The 16,102-nt window shown below is 36.6% G+C and overlaps 1 protein-coding gene across 6 annotated transcripts in view; it reads right to left on the reverse strand.

Moving 5' to 3' along the window:
• The window catches only part of Shab (Shaker cognate b), a 397,151-nt gene extending 383,250 nt beyond the window's left edge, over positions 1–13,901 (reverse strand). Inside the window, exons 1-2 of one of the 6 annotated variants that reach the window (XM_067789092.1) lie at positions 13,408–13,884; positions 12,483–12,643 (exon numbers count right to left, since the gene is read on the reverse strand). The gene's annotated coding sequence lies outside the window, so the exon portion shown is untranslated. Of the gene's footprint in view, positions 1–12,482; positions 12,644–13,374 lie in introns of all 6 variants that reach the window. The other 5 variants (XM_067789095.1, XM_067789094.1, XM_067789091.1 and 2 more) reach the window with 5 other exon arrangements.
• Positions 13,902–16,102: the final 2,201 nt, after the last annotated feature.

The raw sequence follows: 16,102 nt of genomic DNA on the forward strand, positions 1-16,102 counted from the left end.
TAGAGGGATATGAAAAAATTTGAACTTGAAATTGAAAGATATGTCGAGAGTCGGTGTGCACTAGACTGGGTCAAAAAAAAGTTGTTAATGTCCGCCCCTAAATTTAAAGATTATGTTGAGAGGGTTTCGGAAAGATTTTTTTTATTTTTTTTTTTGATCCTTCGAAATACAGCCGAAAAGGTTTATTTCGTTGTAATTTGGTTATTTGACGTCCGATTTTTAAAATTGATATGTCATTATTTTGGTCTTGAGAAGCTTCACATTTCCATTTAATGTCCTTGTCGTTTTCACCTGATTAGGTCAGCTAACAAAATTTTACCCCATAAATGAAAAGTTAATAAAGATATGCCAAATATCATGAATAGGGGAAGTCAAAGTAAATACGTGAGTCAAACCTGTTGTCTCGTATTTGTAATAATAACAGTATGCGACAAAATGAACTTTTTTTCTGGGCATTGAACCAAACCCACTTTTTCGTAGAGATTGAGGCTTAAGTAAACAAAGTACTATCTCCGTTTTTCAAACTTAGCCTCCAAAAAATAGATATCGGCTTACGAAGTTCGAAATTCTACATTTCGAAATTTTATTTAGTTTTTTTGTTAACGCGTTCAGCAAATTGAAAAAGTAAAAATGTGGGCGTAGTCCGCTCTTTTCCCTTGTTTGAAGGGCTGAATTCTTTTTTTGAGAAATTTAGTATAACAGCTGTTATTCGAGGTGAAAAGTCAGAAGTCAGAGTCTGACAGTATTCAGAAATTTCTTCCAAAAATATCATGAGTTTCAGGTCTAAGTATACGGCTGTATTTCGAAGGATCAAAAAAAATTTAAAAAAATTTTTCCGAAACCCTCTCAACATAATCTTTAAATTTAGAGGCCGACATTAGCAACTTTTTTTTTTTTTGTATGGGGACCAACCCAGTCTAGTGCGCACTGAGTGCATAAGATAAAATAATATAATAATTCTTCTAATGAATGTACTTAGCGTCACCTTAATTCCAATTTGCATGCAGACTTAGTGAGGGTAACGCTTTGTACATTAATTGAAGAGCAAAGAATATGGCAGCCTTAGTTATTAAAATGCCTTAAAGAGGTATGACGGGGCGTATGAGTAACTTATTCACATGTAAATTCCCAGAACACCAGTGAATACTTATTCAGCCTAATTCTAAATATTCCCTCAGAATTTTGTTCTCGCGGATTTTTTTATTACCGCGGAAAAATTCCTCCGATTCTTTTCTCCTAGGGAGAGCAATAATTGCGGAACAGGAATTTCGAATTTTCGAAGTCAGCTGTTTTGTCAATTGAAATTTCGTTGCGCATTTCATATTTTGTTTAAAAAATCTAAAGTTTAATTATTGTTGTGAATTTGTTCGAAGTCAAGAAATAAAATATAAACAATGCACAGTATTGCATCTCATAAGGTATTCACTGAAATGAGTAATGAACTGGTGACACAGCAACATCAACAGAGGAGCATAAGAACAAGACGACGGGATAACACAAATCCGCTGGAGTTGCCTGCTTCCATTCAGCAAAGCAATTTTCTGGCGGCCAAGTGGAGTTGAATTCGTCTTTCGTCATATGCCAAAATCTATTTAAGCCTTCTTAAGAAATCCTTGCGCAATTTCTAGATGACTGCACAAATATACCAAGAGCTCTTCCGTTGCTTATGGTATACCTTTCGACTTAAAATAAAGAATATTGTGGTAGAAATACATATTTTAGCACAAATTTGTACAAATAAGGGTTCTTTCTTAAAAGAACCAATTTACTTTAACTATTTTGATGCATTTCCTTTAATTTAACTGGTGAAGAAACTCCTAAGAAATGGCAGAGAAATCTCCCCCTCACTCACATTCATAATACCTAACCGGTTTCCACTTTTTCCTACATTGTTCAGAATAAGAGGAAAGGGAGAAGTGAAAAAACTCACAAGGAATTTTTATTTAGAATACGAGGAATGGGCGAAGACAAAAAACTAGCGAGGAATTTTTGTTTAGAATTGGGCTAATTGTCTTTTGTTGTTATGGCAGTGCCTCGCCGCATCCAATAAGTGCGATCACTTACAAATTGTCATCAATATCCTCTAACGGGAGTCCCAGGAAACTTGTTGTTTTAAAAGGGTTGAGCTAAGCGATTAAGGCTATTAGAGGTATCGGTTCTACACTGCATTTGTAAGGATTCTTGGTGGCTTGTGGGGACACATTACAAGCGGGACATACATTTGTATGTCGGGGTTTGGTCTAGATATATATAAGGGTTGAAACTATTGCAGTATCTAGATCGAAGTTTTGCGAGAGTGGCGCAAATCTCTCTGGGGAGATTGCTTTCCTCAACTGCGGGCTTCAGGTTTTTATCATTGAAGACATTGTTCGCCGGGTATTTTAATTGTATGAGTTTTTGTGGATGAGCCTGAGGACCTTTTTATGGTTTTTTGGTTGAACCGGCTGAACTTTTTGTGGAGAGTTTCTTTATTGTGCTTATGTCCCTGGAAGGCGGGTCCCCTTCAATCAGTTGTCTGTTGGGTTGCGCGGATTTCTGGGTACTCAACAGAAACCGTTTGTTCAGAATTTCGTTTCTTACCTTTATTGGCCTAATTCTTGTTGCCCTGTGTTTACTAGTGACGTAAGAAGACATCCCGTAGCAGTTCTTAGTGTGGTGTTCTGAAGGACCCGCAGCTTCTTCCAGTGTATTTCTTTTAAGCTCCGAGATCATATCGGGAGCGTTTAGCATACAAGCAGCTGACTAATTGCTTTAATGATAGCTTGTGCTGCCAGCGAGAGACTTTTTTACCACTCTGGACTTTAAGTACTAACAGTTTTGGGTATATGACAGTGAGTAGCGTAATTCCATCGACGTTCATGTCCAATATGATCAACCATTGCCATGTCTGCGTCGTAAATATGGTGGCAGAGGATTTGGTGTGATAATGCAAAAATTTTGTGAAGTGAAAAACTTGGAAATACTATGGATATAGTTGTTGCTTTTACAGCAGAGCTCACTAATGAGAGGGCCACGGCCACTTACCATTATTGGGCAATCATCGGCGAAATGAACAAGGGTAATCCAGCCTGATGAGTAAGGAGCCTCGTTTTGTAAAAGTTAAACCAGGCGATAGGATCACCTTGCATCAGCCCTTGTTGAGTTCTTCTGGGTGTTGAAACAAAGTGCCTTATGCCTGGCAACCACAAAATTAATTTGCGGTTCACCTTTTGAGGCTGCTAGGAAGGGTTGACGTTTCCAAGTCTTGCAATAACGAAACTTTTGCAAGCCCAGCGCTACGAGTACTATTCTGTGATGGGTTTCGGTTCAATACGCAATTTGTTTGTGTGTTAATGACGTTTAGCGCAGACGATATGAGCCTCCAACGTCAGCTCGTTTCACAAGATATAGGTGGCACCACCCTCGCCATTTTCAGCTTTACAGAGACGACTACACTAGACAACAGTGAATACTTATTTTGATTGCTGTTGAAAATTGTACTCACAAGATTTGAGAATATTGAAAAATAATTGGTGTTTTCCTAAGGCATGAATATTTTCTAGCATACTTTAACACGATGTTGTATTAAGCTCTATATTGGTAATGCCGAGACTGCTATTTTTTGACTATTCCACTAACTTTAAGAACTGTCTTCGGGATCATTCTATTCCCGGATAGTTTTCAGGTTCATTTTGTTATTAATTTCGTATAATTTGTAGACAATTCCGGTATTGTGTTCGGAACAATTTAGAGTTGCTGCCAACTGCTTCTCGTCGAAATCATTTTGTGGCAGTTTCGCAAATATTTTCCGAAACATTTTGCAACTAGTTTAGTATCGTTTGGAGTTAACCTCGGCTTTGACGTCGATCTTACTAAAGGATGATGTTGACGATGATTTGGCGACTTTTTGAGAATCATTTCGGGTGTGATTTTCGTAACATTTCACGAACATTTGCACACATATTCAGTTTTATCGCGAAATCAAAGTGAGATTTAAAATTTTAAATAAATACTACTCTTGAAAGAACAAGCATCACTACGTTTACGCCGCTTAAATAGATTCAATATTGGCTTCTCTTTATTGATGGTTTAGCTGTATATACTCCCTTTGAATTTATCGATTTTTCTCTCCTCCATTTTTCTTCATTCCTTCCCTTATCCTGCTTCCGCTCTTTTCTATTCTCCCCACGCACTTCCCTGAATATTTTAGTGTTATTGGGGTTTGGTGGTCCTTTGCGGGATATAGATCCGTTACGTTCTCTAGAAACAAAAACCATTAAGATACAGGTCCGACCATCCGATTTAATATGGCCATATTGAACTTTCTGGGTTATCCCGCCCCACTTCCTAGTTCCATATAGAACTTGGGTTCGCCAAAGTCTCGGCTTCTAAAGAAGCAGTACTCGCCAGAGGTGGGTGAGCTTGACAATGGGCTTGGAGAGGCTATAAACTGCGCTGGCCACCTCTTGAAAGGATTACGCTAGCCAACCATTTGAATCATCCCTCACCCGCTCTGAGTTTTCTTTCTCCCTCATCTTCTTAACCATTGCCCCTTGTTAAAATCCTCTATAAAAAGTCCAGTTTGTTACCCATATTGTAAAAACACAATAGAATCCTGGTCCATATTTTAGTCTATATCTAAGCAATATACGTATATAAGACTAACCTACGATATTCCAAAGGCTGCCTAAATATTGATATTCAAACAAATCGCAAGAAAACTGCTCGTGTATTGGTCCTCTTGCTAGAAAAAAGAGCACACAGATATTAAACTTGTCGAAGAAGAACTCCTTTACTAAAGTTTTGGCAAATCGCACAATTAATAAGAGTATATCGAAAGGGTCGATCTCTGGTCTAATTTCCGCAAATAAAAATGTCCTAAATAGCAAACTAATTAAGAAGTACGCCTGTACCATCTTTCAACGAAATCACATCATACCCTATTTTATTTAGAATAGGTCGGCTCCAAGTCAACTTTCCTACATTTGTTGTGAAAAAAAATGCCTAATGCTGTTCTGAGGGCAAAATATAGAACCGTGTATATTTGGGCGTTATTCGGTGGTGTGGTTTAGGCATTGAGCTTGACATTTATACACAGAGACTTTCCAGGTAGTTTTAGCTTTCTAGCTTTGCTTAAGATTTTATGTATAGATGACGCAGATGACGTTGCAATTCTCATAAGTGGAAAGTGCCTTCCAACGATTAGCTCTTTGATGGATAGGACGCTTCGGGATATTCATAGCTGGGCATCAAATGTCGGGTTGAAAGTCAACGCGGATAAGATGGATATGGTCTTGTTTACAAAGAGGTATAAGGTCCCAAATTGGATCAGGCCTAAGTTAGGAGGGGTCACCCTACAGGAGAAACCTTGCTCAAAGTAATAAGGAATAATCCTAGACAGTAAGCTGTCATGGAGGCTCAACGTGGAGAAGAGGGTGAAGAAGGCTTCACCGGCACTTTATGCATGTAAAAGAATGCTGGGGTGTACGTGGAGCTTATCGCCCTCTCTTTCTCATTGGGTTTTTACAGCGATTGTAAGCCCTATCCTATACTATGGAGTTCTTGTTTGGTGGAAAGCCACACAAAAAGCAACCTACCTCAAAAATTAGAGGGGGTATGCAGACTATTAATGCTTAGCTTTACGGGACCACTGAAAACAACCCCGACAGCTGCATTGTATGCCATTCTGCACATTTCACCTGTAGACCTGGTAGCAAATAACATAGCGTTAACAACTGCAAACAGGCTCGGTGCATCGGGGCAGCTTGAGCGCCGACCATACGGCCATAGTAGTATAGCGTCATCAATTACAAGACGAACAAACTATCTGATGCTCTATCTCCGCTTCGAGGGCGATCTTAAGGCCACAATAGAGGTGGACGGTGCGCAAATGGCGGACGAGGCGATACATGTCTACACAGATGGTTCCAAATTAGTGGAAGGAGTAGGGGCTGCCGGATTACTGTAGCGTTTTCCAAGCGGAAATAGTAGCCGTAAGCAAAGCAGTAGAAACCCTGGAAGAAAATAGCCCAAGCTGCAATCGTGTTAACTTTTATATTGACAGTAAAACAGCAATTAAGGCAATAATCTCGCATACCACAGCATCTAAATGCGTGTTAGAGTGTAAGCAGTCCCTGGAGAGAATCGGGACAAGGAGAAGCATACATCTATATTGGGCCCCAGGGCATATGGAGTAGATGGGAATGAAAAAGCGGATGAATTAGCTAAAAAGAGCGCATCCCTTGAAGCTTGCTTCGTAGACGTCCCAATTAGACTGAGAGAAATTAAGCGAAGTCGAGAGGTGCACATGATCGACCAAGCAGGAGAGGCGTGAGTTCAAGCGCGGGGCTGTAATGTGTCGAAGATTATGTGCAGGTCTTATAACATTAGAGTAACAAAGTTGCTTCTATCATTCAAAAGCGAGAACTGTAGACTCATGACGGGTATTCTGACTGGACACTGCCTTCTGGCGTCACATGCCTTTAAATTAGGCTTGGCCAGTGATAGCAGATGTAGGAAGTGCGGGTTGGAGGAGGAAACGATTGAGCACGTTCTGTGCTCTTGCCCTGCGCTTTCTAGGCTAAGACACCAGCTATTAGGAGTGATACAGCTGTCAGATCTAGAAGCAGCAAGTGGCTTAAATCCTAGGAAGCTTCTAGTATTTGCCAAGAGGGCGGAGTTATTTTTTTACATAGGTCCTGGTTTTTGATAGGGGTTTTCAGTTTGGTCGTTAAAACAAACTTCTGGTAAAACTAGGGACTTAATCAATCTATGTGAGGTCCTCATGGACCGGCCAGTTCAACCTAACATAACCTTCGTACCTTCTTTATTTATCGAACTTTATTGATATGGGTGCTGAGTGCGAGTTTGCCTAAATTTTAGGTACCTAAACAAATATTGCACTGGAACTTTCCAGCACTGCAATAATTTAGGTGAAAAGTTGTTAGAACTGTGCGAGTTGTTTTTACAATCTAAATTGTTGTTTATGCTGATATATCATACAAATAACACCAAAAACCACATTATAGCGTTATATATGTATGTGTGTAGATGCGCATTTTATATGCATTAAAAATTGAAAAACAAAATTGTAGTGAAATCAAAAATTTTGTTTATTTTTAAAACTTAACTTTTCAATTTAGGTTGAAAAGTATGCTCATAAAAATTCTTGAGCCATCTTCTTCGTTGGCGGGGCACGCAACCACCACACCACGGCGGCCGCCTCTCTCGATATTACTTAGCCATTATATTTAAGTAAGAATTTTAGAAAGAAAGTTCTATTATAATTAAGCTCTGCTATAAAAACTCATTTGGCTATTTTTCAAATACTTTATGAAGCATTAGAAACATTTTGTTCCTGACTTTATATTCCAAACTACGCAGATATTTATACGGGGTTGCTAACAAAAGTTCGCTTAACTAAGAAGTAACTCTTTAAATTTATGCCTAAAATGATGCTTTCGACATTGTAAAAGATCGATGAACAGGTTGCAAGAAATTTCAACGTCAAAATAAAGGCAAGCTTCAAACTTACTTAATATTAAACGATAGCACCATGTCCACGGCCTATATGGAAACCTTCTAAAAAATCCAAAATCCAGTGGGGAAAGTTGTATCTAGAAAATGTATCTATTAGATATAGGTTTGGGATACGCAAAGAAATCGTTTCATCACATTCCAGAATCCTATTTATTTACTACTAGTAACTAGACCCATTAATCGACAATTTTTTCGAGGTGCCTCAAAGTTATGAGAAAATTTTTATTTTTTAATACTTCGTAATGACTTTTAGATCTTACGTGTAATGTTGGAGGTGTTTAAGCTAAATTGACCTTATATTCAGATTGCACAATATTTTCCAAATATTCTAGTTAATATAAGCATTGGACCAATTTGTGTAGAACTTGATAATATAAATAAGTAAACAAAGAACTTTAGGTGAAGTAAGTTTATTATCCAAAGGAAATCTATATAAAGAAACAAGGTGAACTTTTGTTAGTCCCCAATCAATTTAGCTGAATTGATTATAGCTAAACTAAATGTCACGAACAAATTTTCGAAACACATAAAAACATATTTATTTCTGTTTGTATTTTCTGCTAATATATGTCACACATGTAAATTCAAGAACGTTTGTATATAAATTTGTACACAAATCAAATCATTTATTGCAATAAAATTTGACATTTTGTGCAACTTCCCCAAGAAAAATATTTACCTACATTACAAAGCGTAAAATAATTTTATTAATAGGCAGCTTGTTCAAACACTTATACTACGCGTCATTTTGGGTGTGTATGTGTGTGTCAGAGTGAACAATATAAGAAATAAAAGCAAAAAGCTATTAGCGAGACAACTTATGATCGTCAAGTGTGTGAAAGACTAACTAACATAAATAAAATAAGTATACTCGACTAAATAGGATTGGCCCAAAATGTCTGTTTTGTATCGAATTTTTCTGCAAAAAATAATTTTAAGTGTTCAAACCTAAAGTGAACTGGGTACCAAACAAAACTTTGGTAACACTCTAGGAAATAAACAAAATATTCACAAAAACCCAAAAAATGACCGAGCCTAAACTGGTCATCCACTGTTCTAAATAAAATACCAAGAAAACTGGCGGCAGTTGGTTACACAACAGGAGCATAGATCTTTTTCCATCTGGTTTTCCAATTTAGTTAGGGTTGCCCTCTTCTCTCAAATACTCCAAGATCCGCGATAAGTGACTTGTATGGTCTGATCTTCGGTTACTGAAGTGCAACGGGGAGGACGACGTCACCCTAGGGGTAAGGGAAGGGTGAGTGCGCCTAGGTTGTACAAGGCTAGGTCGTGTGGGGGTTGAGGCAATAGGACGGGGCGTCCTTGGGAGATTGCCGGGGAACCCGGTGTTATTGGGTATGCACGGTGCTATAAAAGTACCCGTTGGCGCATTACCCCAAACTTTTTCAGAGCTTGCTCAATAACTCTCTGCAGCTTTCAGAATATTATTTAGAAATTTCCTACAAATAAGGGCGTGGAGACCAAATGAATTAAAATATAATATACTGTGGCGAATATTAACATCACTTTGCTGTTAGTAAATAATCACAACAACAAAAACAGCAAGCAGCCACACTTATGTACATGTACACTTTAAAGCAAGCAGCCACACTTGTGTGCAAGACAACGAATAATATTCCATTCACATACATATGTATATATAGCCGGCAGCTAAGAGCAGAATTTATTACTCACAAAAGCATAAACTACCGATATACACGCTATTAGTCAGGTATAAGTAAGTGTAATTGTAAAGTACTACTCCCAAAGTGGTCTAAATAAAGACCATTTAGCAATACAGAATATTGGAGTAATTTATTAAACAGTTCAGCGATTCGAACGCTAGCAAAAGATGCAAAATTACCAGGAATTTCCCAAAATTTATTATAACGTATATAAAAATAAATTTTAAAAAACACCTTTCTTTGCTACTTCAAAAGTTCTGCTATATCTAAAAATATAAAAGAAAGCGCATCATAACCGTGGCATCATAAACTGAAAAATGTTTAAAAATAAAAGCAAAATTAATAACAAAAAATAAAGTACAAAAAAAAACTATAAAACTGCTTATGTTGATATGTGTGTAAAAATGTATCAATGTTTATGCTAAATATAACAAAATTCTATTTGTGAGCAATAATAATCCTACAAGAGCAAGTCTCATTATCAAGTTCAGAATGTTGTCAACGAATGTGTGAAATAAAGCTCTTAAAATGTTCGTACATACATCTCCCGCCTTCCAAATTATTGCGTGCAACACTTTCGGCATATTCGCTTTATGCGTTTGCTGACCTCGCACAAAAAAGTTCCTCCTAGCAAGTACGTGGAGAAGAGCAACAAAACGCTGATTAATGTTTGTGGGAGAAATAAAAATGGGACTTTCGTATCTATCAGACCTGTAAAATGCTGCGAATATATGTAAGTATAAGTACATCTTAATATATATATTTCTTTTGTATTTACAGTGGCGTTACAATAGGGTGACAGGGCTGGCAAAAATGCCACGGGTCCCCGACCTAAGAGCGCACGGGCCAAGAAGCCGCGAGCTCAAAAATGTTTTTTACATTGTACCTGAGTATTTTATTTTATTTTATTTTATTTGAAAAGAGTATTTGTATAGGTTCTGCTTAAAACCCAAAATGGGACAACTAAAGGCTATAATACAATCTCAAGTTAATCGTTAACCAAACTAAGCAAAAAGATGTTGATTCTATTTTAGAGATGTACTTACTTTCTTAATTGGCGGTTAGCCGTTTAAACGGTTATGGCGGTGCAACAAGGCGCGCCAGTCGCGTCTTCTCTCTGCCAACCGGCGTCAACTGGTCACACCAAGGGAATTTAAAAATCGTTTTCCACCTGGTCCTTCCAAAGGAGTGGGGCCGTCCTCTACCTCTGCTTCCATAGGCGGGTTCCGGTGGAAACACTTTTATGGCCAGAGCGTCATCTTTCGTTCGCATAACATGGCCTAGCCAGCGCAGCCGCTGCGTTGGATAACGCCTCGGGCAAAGCAATATAACAATTTAGTTAAACTACGCTTAAACTTTTTCTGCAGTTTTTCACCTACTTTCACTGAAGTTTAAGCTGAGCTTAAGCGGCCAATCTGGCAGTGTTAAACTCTACTTAACCCATCGGTGATTTGCGTTCATTCGAAATGGTGTCGAATATACCCAACAAGCATTTGGGCTTGAGTACCATTAGAGCTCATGTTGATAACTAGGTATACTTCTAAAATCTCAAGAGTTGTTTCGAAACATTGGCTCAACTCGAGAATCATAGCGTACTCAGCAAAAGAGGAAGTTTAAAAAAAAATTTATTTAACAAACTCGTGGTTTCACGAAAATAAAATATATATAATTTGCTTTTGATTAATTACACTTCATTAATGCTATCAACAAGGTGTTTATTTCTAACAATAAGCACCTGTTGGTTTTGGTGGTACCACCTTGGAGATTTTTTTCCAACACCACCTAAACTCGATATCCAAGGTAGGATATCAACTGGAGATATCTGCTGAAGATTTATTTTAGAACAGTACATTTCTCAAAATCTCTCGAAAATTGGATAATAAATGGAAAGTATTAATGACGTTGGAGATCAACTCGAAAACTCAAAATTTCTCAAAGGTTGGTAGTGATTGGAGGATGAAGTTGGATATTAACTCGAAAACTATCCGTTTTAAAATAATTAAATAATGATGTTGGATATCACCTCCGGAACTAGATGTATATTTCGCTGGAGAAAGCTTTTTTCACCTTTGTTGGGTAAAAATAATCCATCTGTTGCGGTATCTACAAATAATCTAGATAATAAAGAAAACCAATGTTGCCGCAGAAAAAAAGCCAACCCCTAAAGCGGCCTTAAACCATGACTGAAAAACTGCTGAGTAGTTTAACTGGTGTTTAAATTTGAGTAGAGTTTAAGCAAACTTAGTTTAAGCGTAGCTTAACCAACTACTGAAAAACCGGGCCTAAGTTATTTTATTAAAGTTAAAATACCCTGCGTGGGTAAAATTACACTGAATGTGACAACAAAAACTCAAAGTTTTCTGAAATATTTGAAGTCCACAATTGGAAATATCTCATATGCTCTTTCTGTTACCAGCATCCGAACACATGACAACTCATTATATATGAAAGACGATTGAGTTAAGACTTATGTATTTAATCCAAACTTTTCTTTGCTTACTTTGGCCTAGTTTGAGACTGCTATTTATGATAAAATTCTGTCAGTTGTCCTCTATTAAAACATCGGCTCGGCTTGATAAAATGCCAGTTTGTAAGATCACACTACTTTTATGTATCAAGAGAGGCTATGGCGTATGAGTAATAAATTTGAATAGAGTGATGCTTGACTCGCCATATACGATGGATTGCAAAGATGTACATACGTAGGTATGTATGCATGTACATTAGGGCGGGTCAAATTATATGAGGAAAAATGGGGAAAAAAACTTCAGGTGCACATCCAGTTTCTGAATCTATGGGTCATACTGAGTAATATTGTATGTCGAGCCTCCCTAATTGTGTTAGAAAATTTTATATCCCCATCCGAAAAGCGGCTTTCACAAATAAAATACATGAAAATAAATGTCAAATTCGGATTCGGATTGGGATATAAAATTTTCTAACACAATTAGGGAGGCTCGAAATTCATTTCAGACCTATGGTCAGATGGACAATATTACTCAGTGTAACCCATAGATTCAGAAACTGGATGTGTCTTTTCAACAATAAATTTGACCCGCTCTAATGTACATACGTATGTACATATGTAAGTTGAATTACTAGCTAAATTGGCTTAAGTATAAGTATATCGACAAATTTAAGTGCCTTCTGTTAGTAAAAGCAAACTCCTTTTACTTATATACTTATGTATATATGTACATACGCACGTATGCATAATTAAAGCAAAAACAAATAAGTAGTATTTGGTATGAATATGCTGTGAACAATTTCATCATAAACCTTGTGATTTCCATTTCTTTCAGTTTTCCATTTCATGCTCTATTAGTTAGTTTTGTTGTTGTTATTTTAGGTTGTGATTTTGTTGGTGTCTTGCAGCGATATTGGAAAGCTATTGGAAATTATTAATTTGTTTTTATTGATTGATCGTTCGTGCGCTGCTCCTTTACGTTTGTTGGACATTTGGAAGCAAAAATAAAATTAAATATATTGAAATATTTTACTTTACACTTCAAATTTTTTGCGTATAATAGTTTTAATAAATGTTCTCTTAAACGCAAGAAATTTTGTGAGACTTAAATTTTATTTTTGAAGATTTTTAGATTTTGCTCTTTCTATTAATAAAATTTTTTTTTTTTTAATTTTTATTACAAAGCAGTAATAAGAAAGAATTTAAACTATTTACCATAGTCAGTTTTTATTGTTTTTTAATTTTTTCGTTTACTTTTTTTTGTTGTTTTACAACGAATACGTTTCATTCCTTTTGAATTTTTATAGAATAAACACGTTGAGCAGGGACAATATTGCACGCACATTGTCGCTTACACACAGAAACGCATAAACACAATTTATTCTACAATTTTTCAATCTGTAGCAAAAACGGAATTTGTCTTGCAAAAAAAAGCGTTTTACGAGTATTAAAAGAAAATGAACGAAAAAAACATTTAAACATATTTTAATGCGTGGGTATATCTATATATTTGTATATATATATATGTATTTATATATTTATACTTGTGTGTTCTATACATTTGCTAAATTCGCCCTTTTCTTGTCAGACTTAACTTTAAATTTTTTTCTTTGCCAGTGCCAATAGCAAAATAGGCCTTCACACTGTGCACTCAGTTAAAAACATATATGTATACGTAAGCACATTATATATAAAAATCCGCACCAAAATATATATATTTTGTTGACTTATTTTCACCTTTTTAGTAAATCCGTTTACACGCCTCCAATTCGCAAAATAAAAGTTTACTTGAAATTGGTTTTTATTCACTCATAAATATTTATTAAATACCATAAATCATATTTTCACTTCCCTTAGTATACATGTAATATACATTTTTTCACACACACTTGCACATACACTTTCCTTTACATATTTTCTTCGTGCTATTAACTTTTTTTCCTTGTTTAGCTCCAATTTTCAAGGCAAACCCATTTTTTTTCTTATATTTTTCCTTTATTCTGAGAAAATTTATCTATATTTGCTTAATTTTTTTGGTAATCTTTTCCTTAATTTTTGTTTTCTTTATTTTTTGGGAGCACCCCAACACGTTCAATCGTAGCTAAGCTCTACCGACGTCCGATTGCAGCTGTGGCCGTTACTCCACTGAAAGTTGCTGTCGCTCGGTCATTCGCAAGTTTTCTTTTCCAATGTTTACGCACACTTTGGTATTGGAAACTTTTGCCGAATTGAGAATGAACGGCGAACATACGAATGTAAGCACAAGAGGCCAAAGCGTTCTCTGACTAACCTTCGTACAAATCTAATTTTCCTAAATGATTCTCATATCCGCTAAGTTTTTCCGTATTCTCACAGTTTTTGGAAAACTCCTTGTTGGTTCTCTCGTTTCAATCACATTTTTTATAAGCTCTTCTCTCTTTTGCATTTGCATTTAACTCTCACCAAGCTTTTGCCATTTTTCTGCATTTTCATTGTCACTTTTGTTCATTGTTATGTTGTTCATAATTGTTGTAATTGTAATTTGTATTTTTTCATAGCTTTTGGTTGTTTATCTACCTCGTTTTACTTATGAGTTTGCCTTCTAATTTGTGTGTTTCCTGCTTTGTTTGTTGTGATAGCTGGGCGGGCAAGTGAGGCGCCTAAATAAAAACAACATTCTCCATTCTCTTTTTACGCCGTTTTTCCACTCGGTTCGCTCGTTTGTAAATAAAAGCTTTGTTCTTATTTCTTTGTGTTTTACCGCCAGTTAAATGATGCTCAGGTAGTCTTTATCGAAAATTGTTTGCGGTGTTTTAGCCTTTGCTAATAGATTCGCTGTTCAATCATCATCCACAACGCGTACGCTAGGCTTAATTGGTTTAGAGTAGCACCGCGAATGTGCAAGGCATTTCGACGTCGTTATATGCTGCCATTGTTTAGGCAGTCTGTGCATGTGCTTAGATTATTTTAGGTAAAATATCTCCTTAAGTCGTCGGTTTCTTATCTTCGAAATATCGGCTACATATTGGTTTCCCGTCGGTTTGTTATCGATTCTTTGTGTCGATGTGTCATTGATTCTATGCTCAACTTTTATCGGGATCTGTTTCATAACAAGGTAATGATTCGTCGTTAACAAATCGATAACACACCGATAACAAATCGCTAAGAGTCCAGTAAGATAATTTTTTAATAAAAAATCGGTATATATAATAAATCGATTGCTTTAGATAGCTTTCTGATAACTTATCGATAACTTTTTGATAGAAAACCGATTACTTTTTGAGAGTTAATTGATAAGTTTTCAATATCAAATCGACACTCTTTGATGGCATATGGATTGATTTGCTATAACTTTTTGATAATAACTCGACAAAACGCCGAAAACGAAATCGATAACTTTTCAATAGCTTGATGGCTTTTTGATAGCATACCGATAACTTCTCCATAAATAATTGATGATTTTTTCGAAGTCAATTAATTACATTTCGACGAGAAACGAATTCCTTCGATTTGGATTTGTAAGCTGTCATTGCTTCCGCTGTTAATGCTGGTCCTCATGTAGACGACGTCCTTCGAAGTTTCAAGCTTATATCTGTCAACTATGCTGTTCCAGTCTAAGTGCGAATGCACAGATTCTTTCGTTGCCGTCATGCACCGCAAGACCCGCTCTCCTTGCACTTTTATCAAGGCCTAAAAAGGCTGAACTTACAATATTATCAGCATCGGCCAGCAGTTTCATCTGCAGCTTACCGAATTTTGCATTGAAGTGCCACTGCAGTTGGCCGTTTGTTTTAGCTTAAAACCTACGCAAAAACAGAAGAGGAAGCCAACTTGGTATACTGAACGACTTGGTCCCCAGCACCAACTTAAAGTTTGGCGACTTCAACGCCCGAGTGAGCAATGAAGATATCATTTATACAGTCTTCAAATGCATCCATTATGTAGTATCTTCCAACGTTTTGAGGTTGAAAATCTTTATCTCAGCTAGAAATATTAATTCCAAAATTCTGCTTTTCTGGAGTACGTAGATGATATTGTAATATTTGCCTTCTATGGAATCGGTGAAGGGGCTTACCTCCTAAATATAACAAAGTTGCAGACCTAATCGAAAATCTATATTATTTGCAGTTGATATTTTGAAGTCAGTAGGGAGTCCAAAATTCATTCTTCCCAAAGCAAAATAAAGCTCTATAAGTTTCTAGTCATCCTGAACTGTATGACACGGAATCTTTGACGATGCCGAAAGAGACAGAGTAGCCGTAAGAATACTTGAGTAAAAATGTATGGTCTTACTGGTGGTGTCAACGGCGCTCTTAGTGATTAGCTACACCGATTTTACATAGGCAAGGAAATGGGTGACAAAGCTTTGGTCAAGGAAGCATTCTCAACGAAAGAGGAAAGGATCTACCTTGAGTTGGGAAAAAGAGGCCAAGTTTCATCTACCTGATTTAGT

Source organism: Eurosta solidaginis, chromosome 5 (assembly GCF_040869045.1).
Source record: "Eurosta solidaginis isolate ZX-2024a chromosome 5, ASM4086904v1, whole genome shotgun sequence".
In the NCBI taxonomy this organism is placed as follows: domain Eukaryota; kingdom Metazoa; phylum Arthropoda; class Insecta; order Diptera; family Tephritidae; genus Eurosta; species Eurosta solidaginis.